Source organism: Armigeres subalbatus, chromosome 3, assembly GCF_024139115.2.
Source record: "Armigeres subalbatus isolate Guangzhou_Male chromosome 3, GZ_Asu_2, whole genome shotgun sequence".
In the NCBI taxonomy this organism is placed as follows: Eukaryota; Metazoa; Arthropoda; class Insecta; order Diptera; family Culicidae; genus Armigeres; species Armigeres subalbatus.
In genome coordinates this window covers 375,985,974-376,002,624 of record NC_085141.1, presented here as the reverse complement: position 1 = coordinate 376,002,624, position 16,651 = coordinate 375,985,974, and the positions used below count along the sequence as shown (strand labels likewise).

At 44.6% G+C, this 16,651-nt stretch overlaps 1 protein-coding gene across 5 annotated transcripts in view; it reads right to left on the bottom strand.

Moving 5' to 3' along the window:
* LOC134226558 (sodium-dependent transporter bedraggled-like) overlaps positions 1-16,651 on the bottom strand; it is an 822,794-nt gene that overhangs the window by 9,944 nt on the left and 796,199 nt on the right. The window lies entirely within an intron of this gene.

The window sequence follows — 16,651 nt, the reverse complement described above, 5'->3', positions numbered from 1 at the left end:
TTAGCGATACGTCTACCGGGCAACACGTCCGATGTGCACTGCACTAAGATCTCCTTAGATGCAACCGGACCGAGATCTTACTTAGGGCCGATGCCCACGTAGCGTTTTTTCAACGCTGCGTGCATGTGGCATTAAAAAAACGTAGGTGTGCATGTTTATTTATTTTTGGCTGTGATACATCGGAAATCAGAAAAGGGGATCAAGTCTACCCAGTTTCCCCTACAGTTCGTATAATTCTGCCTTATTAATGGTTATCATACTTGCATATCTGCAATTTAACTTAACTAAAAACATATCCTAAACGATAACTGTATATAGTTTCTATTATTGTCCATATATACCTACTATTCAATCTAGGATTCCAAATCGGATAAATTAATTCATTTCCTAACTAAAAGCTTATCCTCAACGCTTTGGCTGTCAATAGTCTCCACAATATGAACCCTGAAGGTTATAACTTGTTCAATCCTACATCTGTTTATATTAAAACTCAATCCTAACTGCCCCAAAACCGCTTTCAACACACAACTGCCCCGAGCACAGCCACTACATGTGACCCACAGGTCCCCAATCGAGGACGGCCTACACTATACCATTACAACGCAGAGCTTACACCCTCTCCTGGGCTGTTTTTTTCTTCCTAAGCAATGGAGGTGGAATCTGCTCAACAGACATCCTGAGTTGTCCAGGAAGTGCGGGGTTTAGAGACTACTCCATCAGCAAATGAGGGAGGCAAGACTACATCTCCGACCCGCTGAACCATTTACATTGCCGCTAAGCCCATAGTTCCTTCGGTACAATCAGAAAGTAATGCTTCAAAGGGGGGCCAGTGCACAACGCACCTTCGACGTTAGCTGCGTGTCCTCGTAGCACCGAACATCGTGACTCACTTTTTAGAAGAACACCATGGTATCGTGTCAGCGCATTGCCGGCTTTCCAGGTGGCCTTACCACGCCCTATGTCCTCGGAAGGTGGGAAGGGTCGACTTCGCGCCTGCTTCCCTCTGCACGACTGGTATCAAGAATGATAATGCCGCGTGCACCCCAAATTGACCTCTCTGCGACAGGGCCTATTCGCCAACAAACAGAGGATTTTGACGATTGCACACTGGTTCAGAATTAGTTTTGACTTTATTACTATAGATTTTTTCATTTAGTTAATATAAACACTAAAAGTGGCTAACATGCTTGGTTATTTATTGCATAGTAACAATCTCCATCAAGACGAAACAGCCACATTTAAGACGAATGGCTGAATGATGTCGAGATTGTAAACATGTAATAAATAACTAATCTTGTAAGCCACTTTTTAATTGTTTACGTAACAGTTGTACTGAAAAACGTACATTAAGGACTATTTTAAGTTGATTCAAAACAATAGTGGAACACGACGGAACAAAACAAAACATTGTGCATTCGGTAGCTTAAAACCGAATCTTTCAGATGGTGGCTGTTTGGCTTGCCGACTCTTGCCGCTTTTCATGGTGTGTTGATGTGAAAATTGACTATTTTTTCTAAAGATTCCTTAATAACTTTGACAGGTTTCAAGATAGATCAAAGTAGTCTTCTAAACAAACATGTTTTTTGTCATTATGCACCACTTTCTAGAATAAACCATAGTGCTTAAATCATTTCCAAAAAGTTATGCTCAAAATATGGTTTTGGGGGTCATTCATACAAAACGTGCTCTAATTCCTTACAAAACCGTTTGTCCAATATTGTGTCTTCAGAAAAGATGTTCCAATTCACATTCTTTATAACATTGCAGAGAATAACCACTGGTTTTGTACATCTGCGTAATTTTTTTATTCCATACCGCCCTTCAAGGTGGATAGATCATTAATATTTTCTTATCAAAAGAAAGCCCAAGAAACATCCTTCAATTCTTCTGAAGACATCATGACTCTAAAATGTAGTTTTCAGGTCGAAAACTAAAAAACGCACGTATTGGGGCTTCTGAACCAGTGTGCGACGCGGTGCCTACGCCTGCCCCAGGCTTGACGAGGACCCCTTTCCGTCCTCTGGCTCGGAACCCGCCCGGTTGACCGACGCCGCGAAAGCGACGATACCATGTTGTTCTTCGCGCGCCCACTTGTTCGATAAAAGGATCGAGTTCGACCACAGAGCAAGACCACCGGTATGATCCATGAAGCCGACTCCGAACCCTTGGACCACTTCTTATTTGCGCCTGAACTAGCCATCCTTGAGTCCACGCGCCACCTTCTGTGTAGCTTCGAGACGATTTGGGCGATAGTCGATAAAACGGCGTTCCAGCCAACTTCATCTTTACATATCCTCCGAAATAGGTTGGCTGGTAGTGTCCAGACCACATGTGGCAAGCATGTGGTCACGCATTGCGCGAAAACGTGAGCACACGAACAACACGTGTTCCGCCGTTTCCTCTAAACCTGCGCACACCAAACACTCGGGCGAGGCCGAGCAAGCGTTACCTGCACTGTGATTTTGCAGCACGCTTAAACGCCGGGCACATCGAACCCCCCATGGGGTGCTTGCTGTTCACAGCTTTGCTGCAACGAATCAAACAATTGGGAGGGTTCGTGCAGCATTGTGCCTTATGTCCCTCTAATCCGCAGCGTCGGCAGAGATTGCTTCTGTCAGGGCCTTTGCAGTCCCATTGCTTGTGCCCCGGTTCCAGGCACTTGAAGCAAACTTCGGGTTGCTCGTATATGCCCACAGGGCATACCGACCATCCCACCTTGACGCTCCCTAACTTGACTACCTTGGAGGCGTCCGCTGCAGATAGCCGAACCAATGCTACCTGCGTCCCTGCCGGACCTTTCCGTAGTCGAACGGCTGCGGTGGGCGTCTCCACTTCACACTGTCGCCGCAGTGCCGTGACGAGCTCTTCGACTTCGGTGATCTCGTCAAGGTCTTTAACCCTTAGATTCACCTCCGTCGTGAGTGCCCTCACCTTGACCGTCTCGCCTAGGACTTCCTCCGCCAACTTCTTGTAGGCGGCGCTCTTTTGCGAGACGCCCCGCTTCAGCTCGAGGATCATCTCGCCCATCCGGGTACGTCGTATTCGACGTACGTCGGCGCCGAGTTCACCGAGCTTGACGTCACTCCTCATCGCCTTCAAGACGTTCGAGTACTTAGCCTCGTCCGTTTTGATGACTAGGGAATCGCCCCTGGAGCGATTGGCGCCTACCCTAGACTTCTTGCTACCCTCATTCGTCTGAGCCTTCTTTTCGGCCCTTGACGTTTTCGGTTTCCTCTTGTTCTTGACCAGGGTCCAGGAGGCGTCATCCCCCTCTATTTTCCACTACCCTTGTTCGGGGTAGTAACCCTTTGCGTTTTGGAGCGGCCCCCAGGGAGCTCATCCCCTGGAGACTGTCTCCTGTTTTGTGTCTACTCCGTTGGAGCGTGCCCTGACGTGCCCGCAAATACTTGAGCCTCAATCTGGGTAGACTTTGGCACCACCGTCTTCGCTGGCACGCCCTCGGTCGATTCGACCTTGCCCGACTCCGCGAATCCTTGGGCCTCAGGCTGGGTAGACCTCGACCCCACGGATTTCACGGGTTTACACATGGCCGTCCCGACCATCCTCTCCAGCTTGGCGTCCAGCATCGACTTTCGAAGTTTCAGCAAGCTCCTCTTGAGTTCCTTACTGATATTATGCTTCGATGACGCAAAGTCGATGATGGCGTCCAGCTGTTCCGTCGCCACCTCGAAGTTCGAAAGCCCATCGCGTTTGCGGTTCATCGCCTCCACAAGCCATGGGACGTCAATAACCTCTACCGGCGTTTTTTTAGCCGAGATGAAGGTTATGTAAGTGACCCACGCTGGCGCTGCGCACTGAGCTGTCGACTATTGCCTCTGGCCTCCTAGGCGGAGATCTGAACAACCAACCTCTTGCGAAAGGGTTGTCGCCTACACTACTACCACTAATTGAAGAATTGACTTGGTTTCCCAGTTTGGTCCCACGAGTTGCTCGGGAAAAGAGGTCCACCACGCCAGAGCCCAGCATGACGCGGTAAGGGACAATTGCTGTGGATGGTGCCCAGGTACCCCACAGGCTCCGTTAAAGGCCCAGCTCACTATTTCACCCCCGGCCATGCATCCCCTCGGCACGGGTCGCTTAACACCTTGGGATTAGGGGTTAGGGACGATGGTTCCCTTGGTCACACCTCCTCACTCTAGCTGATGTCAGAAGGACAACAGTGACCAGGCTGCACTACCAGCTAAGTACAAAACCCTTAGCTGCCGGTCAATTGTCATCGGTAGACCCGTGGGAGCGTGAGATTGGAACTTGTGAGGACCAGAGCTGTGTAGGTCGCTCCTTCCCAGATGTCAACTCACCATTTCCACAGCCCTGGGTTGTGTGACGCTGAAAACATGCTCCTAACATTTCATGCCTAAAAAATAAAAATAATTAAACTAATTACACTAAATCTTACACTTTGAGCGATCCCGGCTAACATTCGCGTTCCACAATGTGTTCCATGAGTGCTGATCACTCATGATAACGTACCGAATCGGGGGAAAAAAAATGCAATATAACGCAGAGTTTAAACCCTCTCTTGCGCTAAGTAATGCTGAAAACCTAACTTCTAGGAATTTGATTCGTAGAAACAAGTTACTTATACTGAAATTGTTGCGTGGCAAAATAAGTTATACTATTAGCTAATTTACTTAAACCCTGACTACCCCACATTATACTGGCCCGTTCCAAAAGTTTTGTTACGATCCGGAGAATGATCTAATATTCGACCGGTGGTACCAGAAGTATGAAGATCTTTCGATTTCTTCGTGAATGTTCGCACATCATTCACACTTGCAAGACTTGCAATGAAATTGGACACAAAGAGGGATATTGCAGCTGCATTCCTGTTAAATCCAATCAAGGAGGTAAGAAATACAAAAAGAAGAAGTCGATCATCAATGGGTTTTTTTTACGAAAAAAAGGGAAAAGTGAAGCAAGCAGAAAGTTTCTGAATGTCGTCCATAACGGTGTGAAAATAAGTCTCCAATTCGACACAGCGTCCGATACCCTGATCCATTCAAAGCAGACATGGGAGAAGCATCCTAGCTCCTGAACTGAAGCCTACAAGCAGTGAAGCTAAAACGGCATCAGGAAAGCGTTTGAATATAATTGGAGAACTTTCATGTTCAATCGATTTTGGAGGTGTTATCAAATACGGCAGCTGTTTCGTGACCGTCCATCCTAATCTCAATTTGTTTGATCTCGATTGGATTGAACTATTCAACCTTCTCTCTGTGATTTGCAACCAACGCTTCTCTCTGCGATTTGCAGTCAAGTTCGTTCCACATTGACCAATGACTCCGATTCAATACTATAAAACAGCTTTCCCGAACGTATTTAAGGACACACATGGTTATTGCAAGAAGAATAAAGTAAAGCTGTAGTCAGGAATTATTCCAAATTACAACTTATGTGTTTTCCATTTTTCTGTTGAAGAGCATGATGAGTATGAGTACTCGTAAACACCCTTTTTTCTGAAAATGGCGTATACGTCACTTTTTCAGATTACGGCAGTATTAAAACCGTCGAGTTTTCGCAGTAGGCGGCGCCTATCGTTACAGTAAAGAAGCCCAATGGCAAAGTTCGCAGCTCGAAACCGGTCGACAAAAAGGTAATTTAAAAAAATCCTGTTTACATTTGTAAGCCATGAGTGTTGTGTCCAGTCTAGCGTCGCGTTTTATGTACAAAGTTGAACGGATGCAAATTTTCAGCATCATCGATTTATCTGATGCCTATCTTCAATTTAATGTTGATGAGGAATCAAAGGACTTTTTCACAATCAATACGCATCGAGGACTTTATCGCTTCAATATATTGGCGCCGGGAGTGAAGTCTGCTCCAGGCGCTTTCCAGCAGTTGATGAACAGCTTGATATCGGATCTCGAAGGAGTTGAATCGTTCCTGAATGACATCATAGTATTTAGTGAAACTGAGTTATAACTCTATAGAGCAGCGATTCTCAACCTTTTTCCTGGGAGGTACCCCTTTCGACTTTTGCATTAATTGAGGTACCCCCTATGCATTTTTTGCTGTAACAGTGTTGTAAAATGTCATTTGCATTCGTTTCTATAATTTTCCCAGAACTTTTTTCAGAAGTTAGCTATTGATTCTTGATGTATGACGAACTTATAGTGCTTAAATGCGCCTACAACTTTGTCTAACAAGATATTGCTGTAAATATGTAATCTGGGGCGTGGGAGGCAAAATGTCATTCAAATGACATTATGTCAAATGACACGTGACATTTTGGAGAGTTTTCACTCTCCAGCCTTAGATGTTATATTTAGTTTTAGAGCAATGTACCCTTGAACAAAAATATAGCCCTACTCAAGCTTTATGAGTACAGCTAAAATTATGATGTGAATTTTACTTCTGAAAAAATTATTAACAAATCAATCAAATGACATGCAGATGACATTTTACATGCCTGGCTGTAAAGCCACCTTGAAAGGAGGCTTCTGAGCATCTTGAAAGGACGCCTATGAGCCGCTTGAAAGTATGTTTCCAAGCGTCTTGGAAAAATAATTCCGAGCCTCATTGAGGGAGGGTTTCCGAGCCTCTTGAAAGAAGGCTTCCGAACCACTTGAAAAGAGAGTTTACGAACCTCTTGAAATGAGTTTAAAGAAATAAGCTTAAAAGAAGGCTTCCGGGCCTCTTGATAGGATGCTTCCGAATCTCTTCAAAAGAGGCTTTCGAGCTTCTTGAAAGGAGGTTTCTGGGCTTCTTTAAAGGAGGCTTCATAACCTCTTGAAAGGAGACTTCCGGGCCTCTTGAAAGAAGGCTTCCGGCCTTTTGAAAGCAAGCATCCGAGTATCTTGAAAGTAGGTTTCCGAGGAGGCTTTCGAGCATGTTGATAGAAGCCTCCGAGCCTCTTGAAAAGACCCTTCCGTTCTTTTAAAAGAAGGAGAAAAGAAGAAATAAAGTTTGAAGAAAAAGCTTAAAAGACGACTTCCGAACCTCTTGAAAGAAGGCTTCCAGGCCCATTAAAAAGGCTTTCAGAATCTCCTGAAAGGAGGGTTTGGAGCCTGTTGAGGAAGTCTTTCTAGCCTATTGAAAAGAGCCTTCTGAGGGTTTTAAAAAAAGGAGAAAAGAAAAAAAGAAAGTTTAAAGAAAAAGCTTAAAAGAAGGCTTCCGGACCTTTTGAAAGAAAGTTTCCGAACCTCTTAAAATTAGGCTTCCGGGTCACTTGAAAGGAGCCTTCCAGGTTTTGATTAAAATTCATCCTGCCATTACGCTTTTTTGCCCGGCGAAAGTACCCCCAGGGGTACATGTACCCCAGGTTGATAACCGCTGAGTTAGAGCTGTGAGGTGCATACAAGACTTACACTCTTGCAGCGTCCTACTCCTCGCGCATGATGGATAATGACGATGATGACAGATTGATTGTATCAGCGTCATTGCACTGCTTCGTCAACACACCAGTACGACCAAGCTTCAAAGGAGCATCAGCAGCCTCGGGTCAGTTCACATCCTGACAGCAGTAAAGATACTTGGTAATCAAGAGCTGTTCCATGTTGAGTGATTCCTCACACTAGTTGAACATTCACATTGGCGACGGTGATAGGACGAAAAAAAAGCAGTATAGTAAACAAACCAGGAGGAATCACTCAATATGGGAAATCAAAGTGTTTATTCTGGAGTGCAAGAAGAAGGAAACCAAACAGGTAAACAAAATTTTTTTTCCGTGTTTTACATACGGCGCGTATTGAAAACCGCCGCAAAAGGTAATGAAAACCACCGGCGTGTAAAGAAAACCGCTGAAAAGGATGGCGAGTAATGTAAACCGCCAAGGGAAAAAAGGCATGTATTGGAAACTGCCGTGAAAAACAATGGTGTGTAAAGGAGACCGCCAGTTATAAAAATTGAACCCGTAGAAAGAATCAATATTTTCTCAGCCACATGGGCAAAAGATGGCGAGTAATAAACACCGCTAAGACAATAGCTGGTGATTATTGGAAAATCGCCAAGTGTAAAAAAGCGAGCAAATATTTCGCAGGGAAAATATGACGTGTAACGAAAACCGTTAAAGGAAAAAAATGTAAATATAAAAAAAAACACACAAAAAATGGTGGGTAATGTAAACCGCCGGTTAAAAGAATCAGCGTGTGAAGAACACCGGAGGAAAAATATGGCGTGTAATGAAAACCACCAAGTAATGTAACAACTTATATTGAAAATAAACGCATAAAAAAATTAGCCTCTGGAAGAATATTTTAAATAAATCGTAACCATAGAGGAACGACGATAGTATTGTTGTCACCGCCGTGGAGAAATATGGCTAAGCACTGCAGAAAAAGATCTTAAAGATTATTATACGCGTAGGACTCCAGAAAACCTTGAAAGCAAGACGTAAGATTGTCAATTCAGATATGGCGAGTTGGATTCTCGGCCCGTTTGAGCGGGAAACATTTTCAAATTTCTGAGCAAAATGCATACATTATGTTTGCCACACAAGATTCATATTCATATTTATGCAATGGCAGGTATAGAAAGCTTTCCAAGAATAGCTGTGCAGATATTGAGCAGTTTAACGAGAATTGGAAAGAACGTGAAGAAAAATGAGACGTTTTGAAAGATACGCCGGGATAAAAGATGTTGTCAATTGAGAATTGCGTAGAAGCGATTTGAAACATACTTCAGAAAGATGTCAATAAAAATTGCTGGAGAACAAGACATTAAACGGATTCACGATTTCATTTAAGGACAGTTGCCTAAAGATGGATGATAAATCAACTGTCGTAACTTACTCGATAGTAATATATTGTCGCGCTTATCTTTTTCTAGACTTTCGCGGCGGTCTTACTCTCGCAGGCTCGACTGCGAAGGTAGACGTCAAGATAGCCGCCGGGTTAAAAGATAGGGAAAATTTTCCCTCTCAAAACAAAACCACGTGCTTTTCGCCAAATGACAGCAGTACTCGATTGTATTAGAGAGAGGCAACCGGAGTCACTGAGTACATGGAGAGTGTTTATCATGACAAGTGCATACGGTGGGTAAGATTTTTATTGACTCTGTCGTGTTTAGTGACTGTTGCGATTACCTGAGAAGCAGCCAGCAGGACGCCGCAGTATTCTATATTTTCTCGAGATGCATAATAAATCAATAATTGTTGCTACTGCGGAAGTGTTGTTATTGCATGGCAAATAATATTGATGATTAAAATGCAAGAGCGGAATAATTAGAAATTTATATTAAAAAGATCACTTGGAAGGTAAGCAGAAGCATGAACAGCATAACCGTACAATTCATAATTGATGCTCCGTGGTTATTAGAAATTGCGTTAGAGACAGTTAGAGAAGAAATAGAACGAACTATCAATTCTAAAAGTACAAAAATCGGTAATATTTGATTTATCAACCCAATGACGGCACCGGCCAAGTCCTTACGATTTTTAAGGAAGAGAAGTAACATTTGTTCGTCTAGCGTTGTGACTAGATTACCGTGTATATTGTGCGTTCACTCGCTAAATGGATGCGGATGCGATTGTAGAATAAACGTAAACGATAAGACAAAACCCTGATTAATCCACCTAGCGGTAATGGTGCCTTTCTCGTGCATTATAAAAATAGTATTTTGGCCATTACTCTTGAGCCCATAGTCCGATCTGCCCAATTTTCAATAGGAAGCAATGGTAGAGTATCTTGCGTCGAATGCAATTTGTTGCGAGTAAATCGACTAAGGATATGTGCCTGAAAAAATGAGTGACATTTTTTACTCAATTTTTCTATAAAAAAGTGGTATTTTGGCCATAACTTCCGAGCCCATAGTCCGATCTGACCAATTTTCAATAGGAAACAATGGCAGAGTATCCTGCGTCGAATGCAACTTGTTGCGAGTAAATCGGTTAAGGATAAGTGCATGAAAAATGAGTGACATTTTTTTCTGTAATAAAAGTAATATTTTGGCCATAGCTTCCGAGCCCATAGTCCGATCTGATCAATTTTCAATAGGAAACAATGGCAGAGTGTCCTGCGTCGAATGCAACTTGTTGCGAGTAAATCGGTTAAGGATAAGTACCTGAAAAATGAGTGACATTTTTTTTGGGTGGGTGCGCACAGACGAACACACATACACACACACACACACACACACACACACACACACACACACACACACACACACACACACATACACACAGACATCACCTCAATTCGTCGAGCTAAGTCGATCGGTATATAACACTATGGGTCTCCGGGCCTTCTATAAAAAGTTTGTTTTTGGAGCGATCATATAGCCTTTACCGTATACTTAGTATACGAGAAAGGCAAAAAGAGATACTTTATTTTGGATACCGTGTGATGAATTAAAAACTTTTACACATGTTTATATAGTACATGTAGGCGAGAGAGGGAAGAAAAAGTTAAATCAACGAATTAGAGATGTGATCCAATGACGCAAATCGTTCGTCTTGGAAACTACATACTTTTAGCAGATTTCTTCAAGAGCGTGAGTTAGAAGAACAATAACGAGTATAAGGGTAAAGCAAGGTAAAAGTATTTTGCTTAATAATGCTGGAGAATCGACTTAAGTTTCAGCACCGTACAAATATTATTACGTCAGATTTAGACTTTTGGAAATTGTATTAGAAACATGTGATAATTTGAAATTCATCATGGGATAAATTGTATAAACACATTGAAGATGATATAGTCCACAAAGAAGATGATATAGTCCATGCACGGTGCTAGTGCATGCCGTAATTTTTACGACGAAGTAGTAGTTCAAACGTAGGCCTGTTCCGAAGCATACGTGACTGCACGTTCAAGTCTATTTGTTCCAGCATAAATCAAAAATTAATTCGTCCCTGAAGAGTATCAACGATCATAATGGCATTATCGGCATCTCTCTTTGAGCGATGTAGCTCCAGCTTTATCAACTGGCATTGGCTTCAAAACCAAGTGGGCATCGAAGGAAATAGCGTTGAATTGCGATTCTATTCCTTTAGTACCGTTGTTGTAAGTTGCACTTCAGACAACAGAACAATACACTAGAGTGGAGCGCACCAGAGAGCAATAGAGAGATTATTTTCACATATATTGGTGAAATTCTTTGCAATTCTGAAGATAAATCTCAGAGTATTTCGTATAAGGCATAATCACCGGTGACCCAAACCCTACCAAGTAAATCCCAGAGTGCTTGTCGATGCTTTGTCGATGATGGACGGGAAATGCTGCTTGAACATTAGTTGCGAGTCTATGGTGACGCCACCCAAGCAACCAGAAGTTCAGATTTTACTTAAATTTACTCTTAACCGAACTAATTGGTTCACTATGGTTCACATCAAGTTTCAAGCATCCTTAACGGAACTTTAAAGTTCACTTTTACGTTCCCACCATACAAAAAAGGGCAGGGTCCTTCGCATGGCTCACTCGCTCTATTCATTTGCCGAGAAGGCAATCTTTATAAACTATGGGTTGAAAACGTTATGGCAGAGCGCTTGGCCAGGTTTACTACTATTTAGTTCAGAGAGCACCAATTAGCGAAGCAATCAAGTTGAAGTTGTAAAAGCTGACAATCATCAACGCAATAATGTATTGCCGAACATATTTTAAGATCATCTGCGTAAGACAACCGAGTTCTCTTGATAACCAATCGATAACACCATTGAAATTAATCTATTTCAGTATAAGATCAGTTGTCCTAGATGACTCCCTTATGGTATAACGGATAGTGCATGAAAACTTTAAGATATGCATTCCCCTATAAATACCATCAGATGCCGGTCTGAAAGATGCGATTGGAACCAGTTCAGGAGACAGCCACTAACTACGAATAGGTCCATCTTTGCAATAGCTAATGAGTAATTCATCTTATCAAAGGCTGCAGATAGGCCTGAGCCTGTCCTGTCAGACTGTTGGTAACGTAAGACGTAAGACACAATAAATTTAGGAAAGTAGAGCGTCTGTCTGGGGCCTTCTTAACATAGCGGTAAGATTTATTTATTTATCATCAGACTAAGGCCGGAGTGGCCTGTGCTGCACATAAAAGACTTCTCCATTCAGCTCGGTTCAAGGCTGCACTTCGCCAACCACGCAGTCTGCGGAGGGTCCGCAAGTCGTCCTCCACCTGATCGATCCACCTTGCCCGCTGTGCACCTCGCCTTCTTGTTCCCGTCGGATCGTTGTCGAGAACCATTTTCACCGGATTACTGTCCGACATTCTGGCTACGTGCCCGGCCCACCGCAGTCTTCCGATTTCGCGGTGTGAACGATGGATGGTTCTCCCAACAGCTGATGCAACTCGTGGTTCATTCGCCTCCTCCACGTACCGTCCGCCATCTGCACCCCACCATAGATGGTACGCAACACTTTCCTTTCGAAAACTCCCAGTGCGCGTTGGTCCTCCACGAGCATCGTCCAGGTCTCGTGTCCGTAGAGAACTACCGGTCTTATAAGCGTTTTGTAGATAGTCAGTTTGGTACGGCGGCGAACTCTATTCGATCGGAGCGTCTTGCGGAGTCCAAAGTACGTACGATTTCCAGCCACTATGCGTCTCCGAATTTCTCTGCTGGTATCGTTATCGGCGGTCACCAGTGAGCCCAAGTACACGAATTCTTCAACCACCTCGATTTCGTCACCACCGATAGAAACTCGTGGTAGGTGGCTCACATTGACCTCTCTTGAGCCTCTTCCTATCATGTACTTCGTCTTCGACGTGTTGATGACTAGTCCTATCCGTTTAGCTTCGCTTTTCAGTCTGATGTAGGCTTCCTCCATCCTCTCAAAGTTACGTGCCATGATATCAATGTCGTCGGCGAAGCCAAATAACTGGACGGACTTCGTGAAAATCGTACCACTCGTGTCAATCCCTGCCCTTCGTATTACTCCCTCCAAAGCGATGTTGAATAGCAGACACGAAAGACCATCACCTTGCCGTACCCTCTACGGGTTTCGAAGGGACTCGAGAATGCCCCTGAAACTCGAACTACGCACATCACCCGATCCATCGTCGCCTTGATCAACCGTATCAGTTTATCCGGAAATCCGTTTTCGTGCATTAGCTGCCATAGCTGGTCCCGATCGATTGTATCATATGCGGCTTTGAAGTCGATAAATAGATGATGTGTGGGCACGTTGTATTCGCGGCATTTCTGCAATACCTGACGTATGGCGAACACCTGGTCTGTGGTAGAGCGTTCACCCATAAATCCCGCCTGGTACTGCCCCACGAACTCTCTTGCAATTGGTGTTAGTCGACGGCATAAAATTTGGGAGAGTACCTTGTAGGCGGCGTTCAGCAATGTGATTGCGCGGTAGTTGCTACAATCCAGCTTATCGCCCTTTTGTAGATGGGACACACGACACCTTCCATCCACTCCTGCGGCAGAACCTCATCCTCCCAAACCTTGGTAATCACCCAGTGCAGCGCTCTAGCCAGTGCTTCACCACCGTGTTTAAACAGCTCTCCTGGTAGTTGGTCAACTCCAGGGGCTTTGTTGTTTTTCAGCCGGCCGATCTCCTCCTGGATTTCCTGGAGATTCGGAGCCGGAAGTCGCATGTCCTGCGCGCGTGCTCCTAGGTTCATTACCATACCGCCACCGTTGTCTGCCATATCGCCATTCAGGTGCTCTTCGTAGTGCTGCCGCCACCTTTGGATCACCTCACGCTCGTTCGTAAGAAGGTTCCAGTTTATGTCCTTACACATATCGGGCTGTGGCACGTGGCCCTTACGTGAACGGTTCAACTTCTCATAAAACTTTCGTGCGTTATTAGCGCGGTACAGTTCCTCCGTCTCTTCACGGTCTCGATCTTCCTGCTGGCGCTTTTTCCTCCGGAAAATCGAGTTTTGTCTGTTCCGCGCCCGTTTGTATCGTGCCTCGTTCGCCCTCGTGCGGTGTTGCAGCAATCTCGCCCATGCTGCATTCTTCTCCTCAACTAACTGCTCACATTCGCCGTCATACCAGTCGTTTCTCTGATCCGGAGCCACCGTGCCTAGTGCAGCGGTTGCGGTGCTTCCAATGGCGGATCGAATATCTCTCCAGCCATCTTCAAGAGATGCTGCGCCTAGCTGCTCTTCCGTTGGGAGTGCCACTTCCAGCTGCTGCGCGTAGTCTTGGGCTAGTCTACCGTCTTGTAGCCGCCCAATGTTTAGCCGCGGCGGACGACTCCGACGCGTGTTGATCACCGTCGAGAGTTTTGAGCGCAGACATACTGCGACGAGGTAGTGGTCGGATTCAATATTCGCACTGCGGTAAGTGCGTACGTTCGTGATGTCGGAGAAGAATTTACCGTCGATTAGAACGTGGTCGATTTGGTTTTCCGTTACTTGATTAGGTGATTTCCATGTGGCCTTGTGGATATTCTTACGGGAGGCTGCAAAGTTTATGCATCGTTGGCCGTTGTCGTTCGATACGGTATGCAGACTATCCGGTCCGATGACCGGTCTATACATTTCCTCCCTTCCTACCTGAGCGTTCATGTCACCGATAACGATTTTGACGTCCCGCAGTGGGCATCCATCGTATGTCTGCTCCAGCTGCGCATAGAACGCTTCTTTCTCGTCGTCGGATCTCCCTTCGTGTGGGCAGTGCACGTTGATGATGCTATAGTTGAAGAAACGGCCTTTTATCCTCAGCTTGCACATCCTTGCGTTGATTGGCTGCCACCCAATCACGCGTTGGCGCATCTTTCCCAGCACTATGAAGCCGGTTCCCAGCTCGTTGGTGGTGCCACAGCTTTGGTAGAAGGTAGCCGCTCGATGCCCGCTTTTCCACACTTTCTGTCCTGTCCAGCAGATTTCCTGCAGCGCTACGACATCGAAGTTGCGGGGATGTAATTCATCGTAGATTATCCTGTCGCAACCTGCGAAGCCAAGCGACTTGCAGTTCCATGTTCCAAGCTTCCAATCGTGATCCTTTATTCGTCGCCCAGGTCGTTGCCGATTGTATCGAGTCGTATTATCTTCTATGTTGTTCGTAATGGTTGTTTTAAAGGCGGCTTATTGGGCCTGCGCAAACCTCCTGTCTCGTTGGTGTCAGGGCTGTTTAGCGTCCCACCTAACTCCAGGACTTGAGCTTGTGCGCTTTGAGCGGCACACGGTCGCTTTGGAGGAGCCTACTTGCGGATTCATGCCGCTTTTAAAGAGGTTTAACAGGGCCCACTGTCAAACCCCACCACATCCTAGGCAGGCGCCACAACTCGCAGATGGCCTGGGGAGGGATCGTCAAGCCCTTGGAAATTGTCCCTGCTGCCCCTAGCGGTAAGATGCGCGGCTATAAAGTGCCGGTCTAGGCAATTTTCGGTTTGAAAATTGTCTCGACTTCGAATGCAAAAATGGTAACTTGGCTTTAGAAACCTCGCGGTTAATAACTGTGGAAGTGCTGTATGAACACCAAGCAGCGAGGCGGCAATGTCCCATCAGTGGGGGATGTAATGCCAATTAAGAAGAAGAATGAGAAGAGCGACTGTCGGTAGATCCGCGTTGATTGCCAATAAGACGTTGCTACAGTGCGAAAGTAGTGGTTTCATAATAATAAGTACAATCCGCTTCGAAATGACTTACAATGACGTTTGTATCTTCTTTTTTTTTTGGACACGGTAGTGCGAGTTTCCAACAGGAAGTAAAGATTTCTTTGATGATCGAAGATCTGATCAAAAGAAGTAATGGGATGAGCAAACATTCGATATAGCTTTTCATGAGAACTATCGGTATGCCGTCGTTAGACTAGATAGACTTGTTGCTTCCTATTATAAAGCCACGCAAAATAGTTGTTTTGAGAAAAAATCTGGAAACTGCTCTCTCAGTGGAGTTCAGTTTTTGTAGTTCGGTTGAGAACAATGGTGATTTGTGATCTCTTTGGTACGTGTCGGTTAATAACGTACGCTACGATGTGCGAGAGTGTTTGCGCGGAGCTTTCAACTCTGTTGGAGTCCAGAACGGTTGACCACTCAATGCTTATTGTCAAAATTATTATTACGATATGAAATTTAGTTTCATATGTTATGTTGAGATTATCGAAAAATGTTATATTAGTTCCCCTTGAAAATTATCGAACTTTTGTGTACAGACAAATTCAGTAAATAATACATCTAATATCATGATTTGGTACAAGTACTACTGCACAGTATGATGTTGGAGTTACCACAGGTACAAATAATGTGAATTTCCTAAGCCTACCGGCAATATGCGCAACAACTACACAAAGCCCCACTGAAGGTGGTTGACTTCGGTTTTCAGTCCAAGGGTCTAGGAAATATTCAGGAGTTAAACTTTGAAATGACAATGCCCACTGAGGGATAGTTAGATGCGGTAAATGACAAGTTCTTGAAAAAGTATGGTACAGTAATATAACGATAATTAAAAGTATTCCAAACAAAAAGTTCTCGATGAACACTAAGTTACACGCCGTCAATGTTCCAATGAGAGATGTACTGTACCGCTCATAAAAAATCTACTCTTCCGGGCGGTGAATGCTTGGGTAGCACGTGCTGTTTTCACTGCGGATCACGAAACGAACATATGGGTTAATAACATAAATCTCATAAGGATGATGGAGTTTTTTTTAAGTAGAAGGGGGATGTGAGGTGCATACAAGACTTACACTCTTGCAGCGTCCTACTCCTCGCGCATGATGGATAATGACGATGATGACAGATTGATTGTATCAGCGTCATTGCACTGCTTCGTCAACACACCAGTACGACCAAGC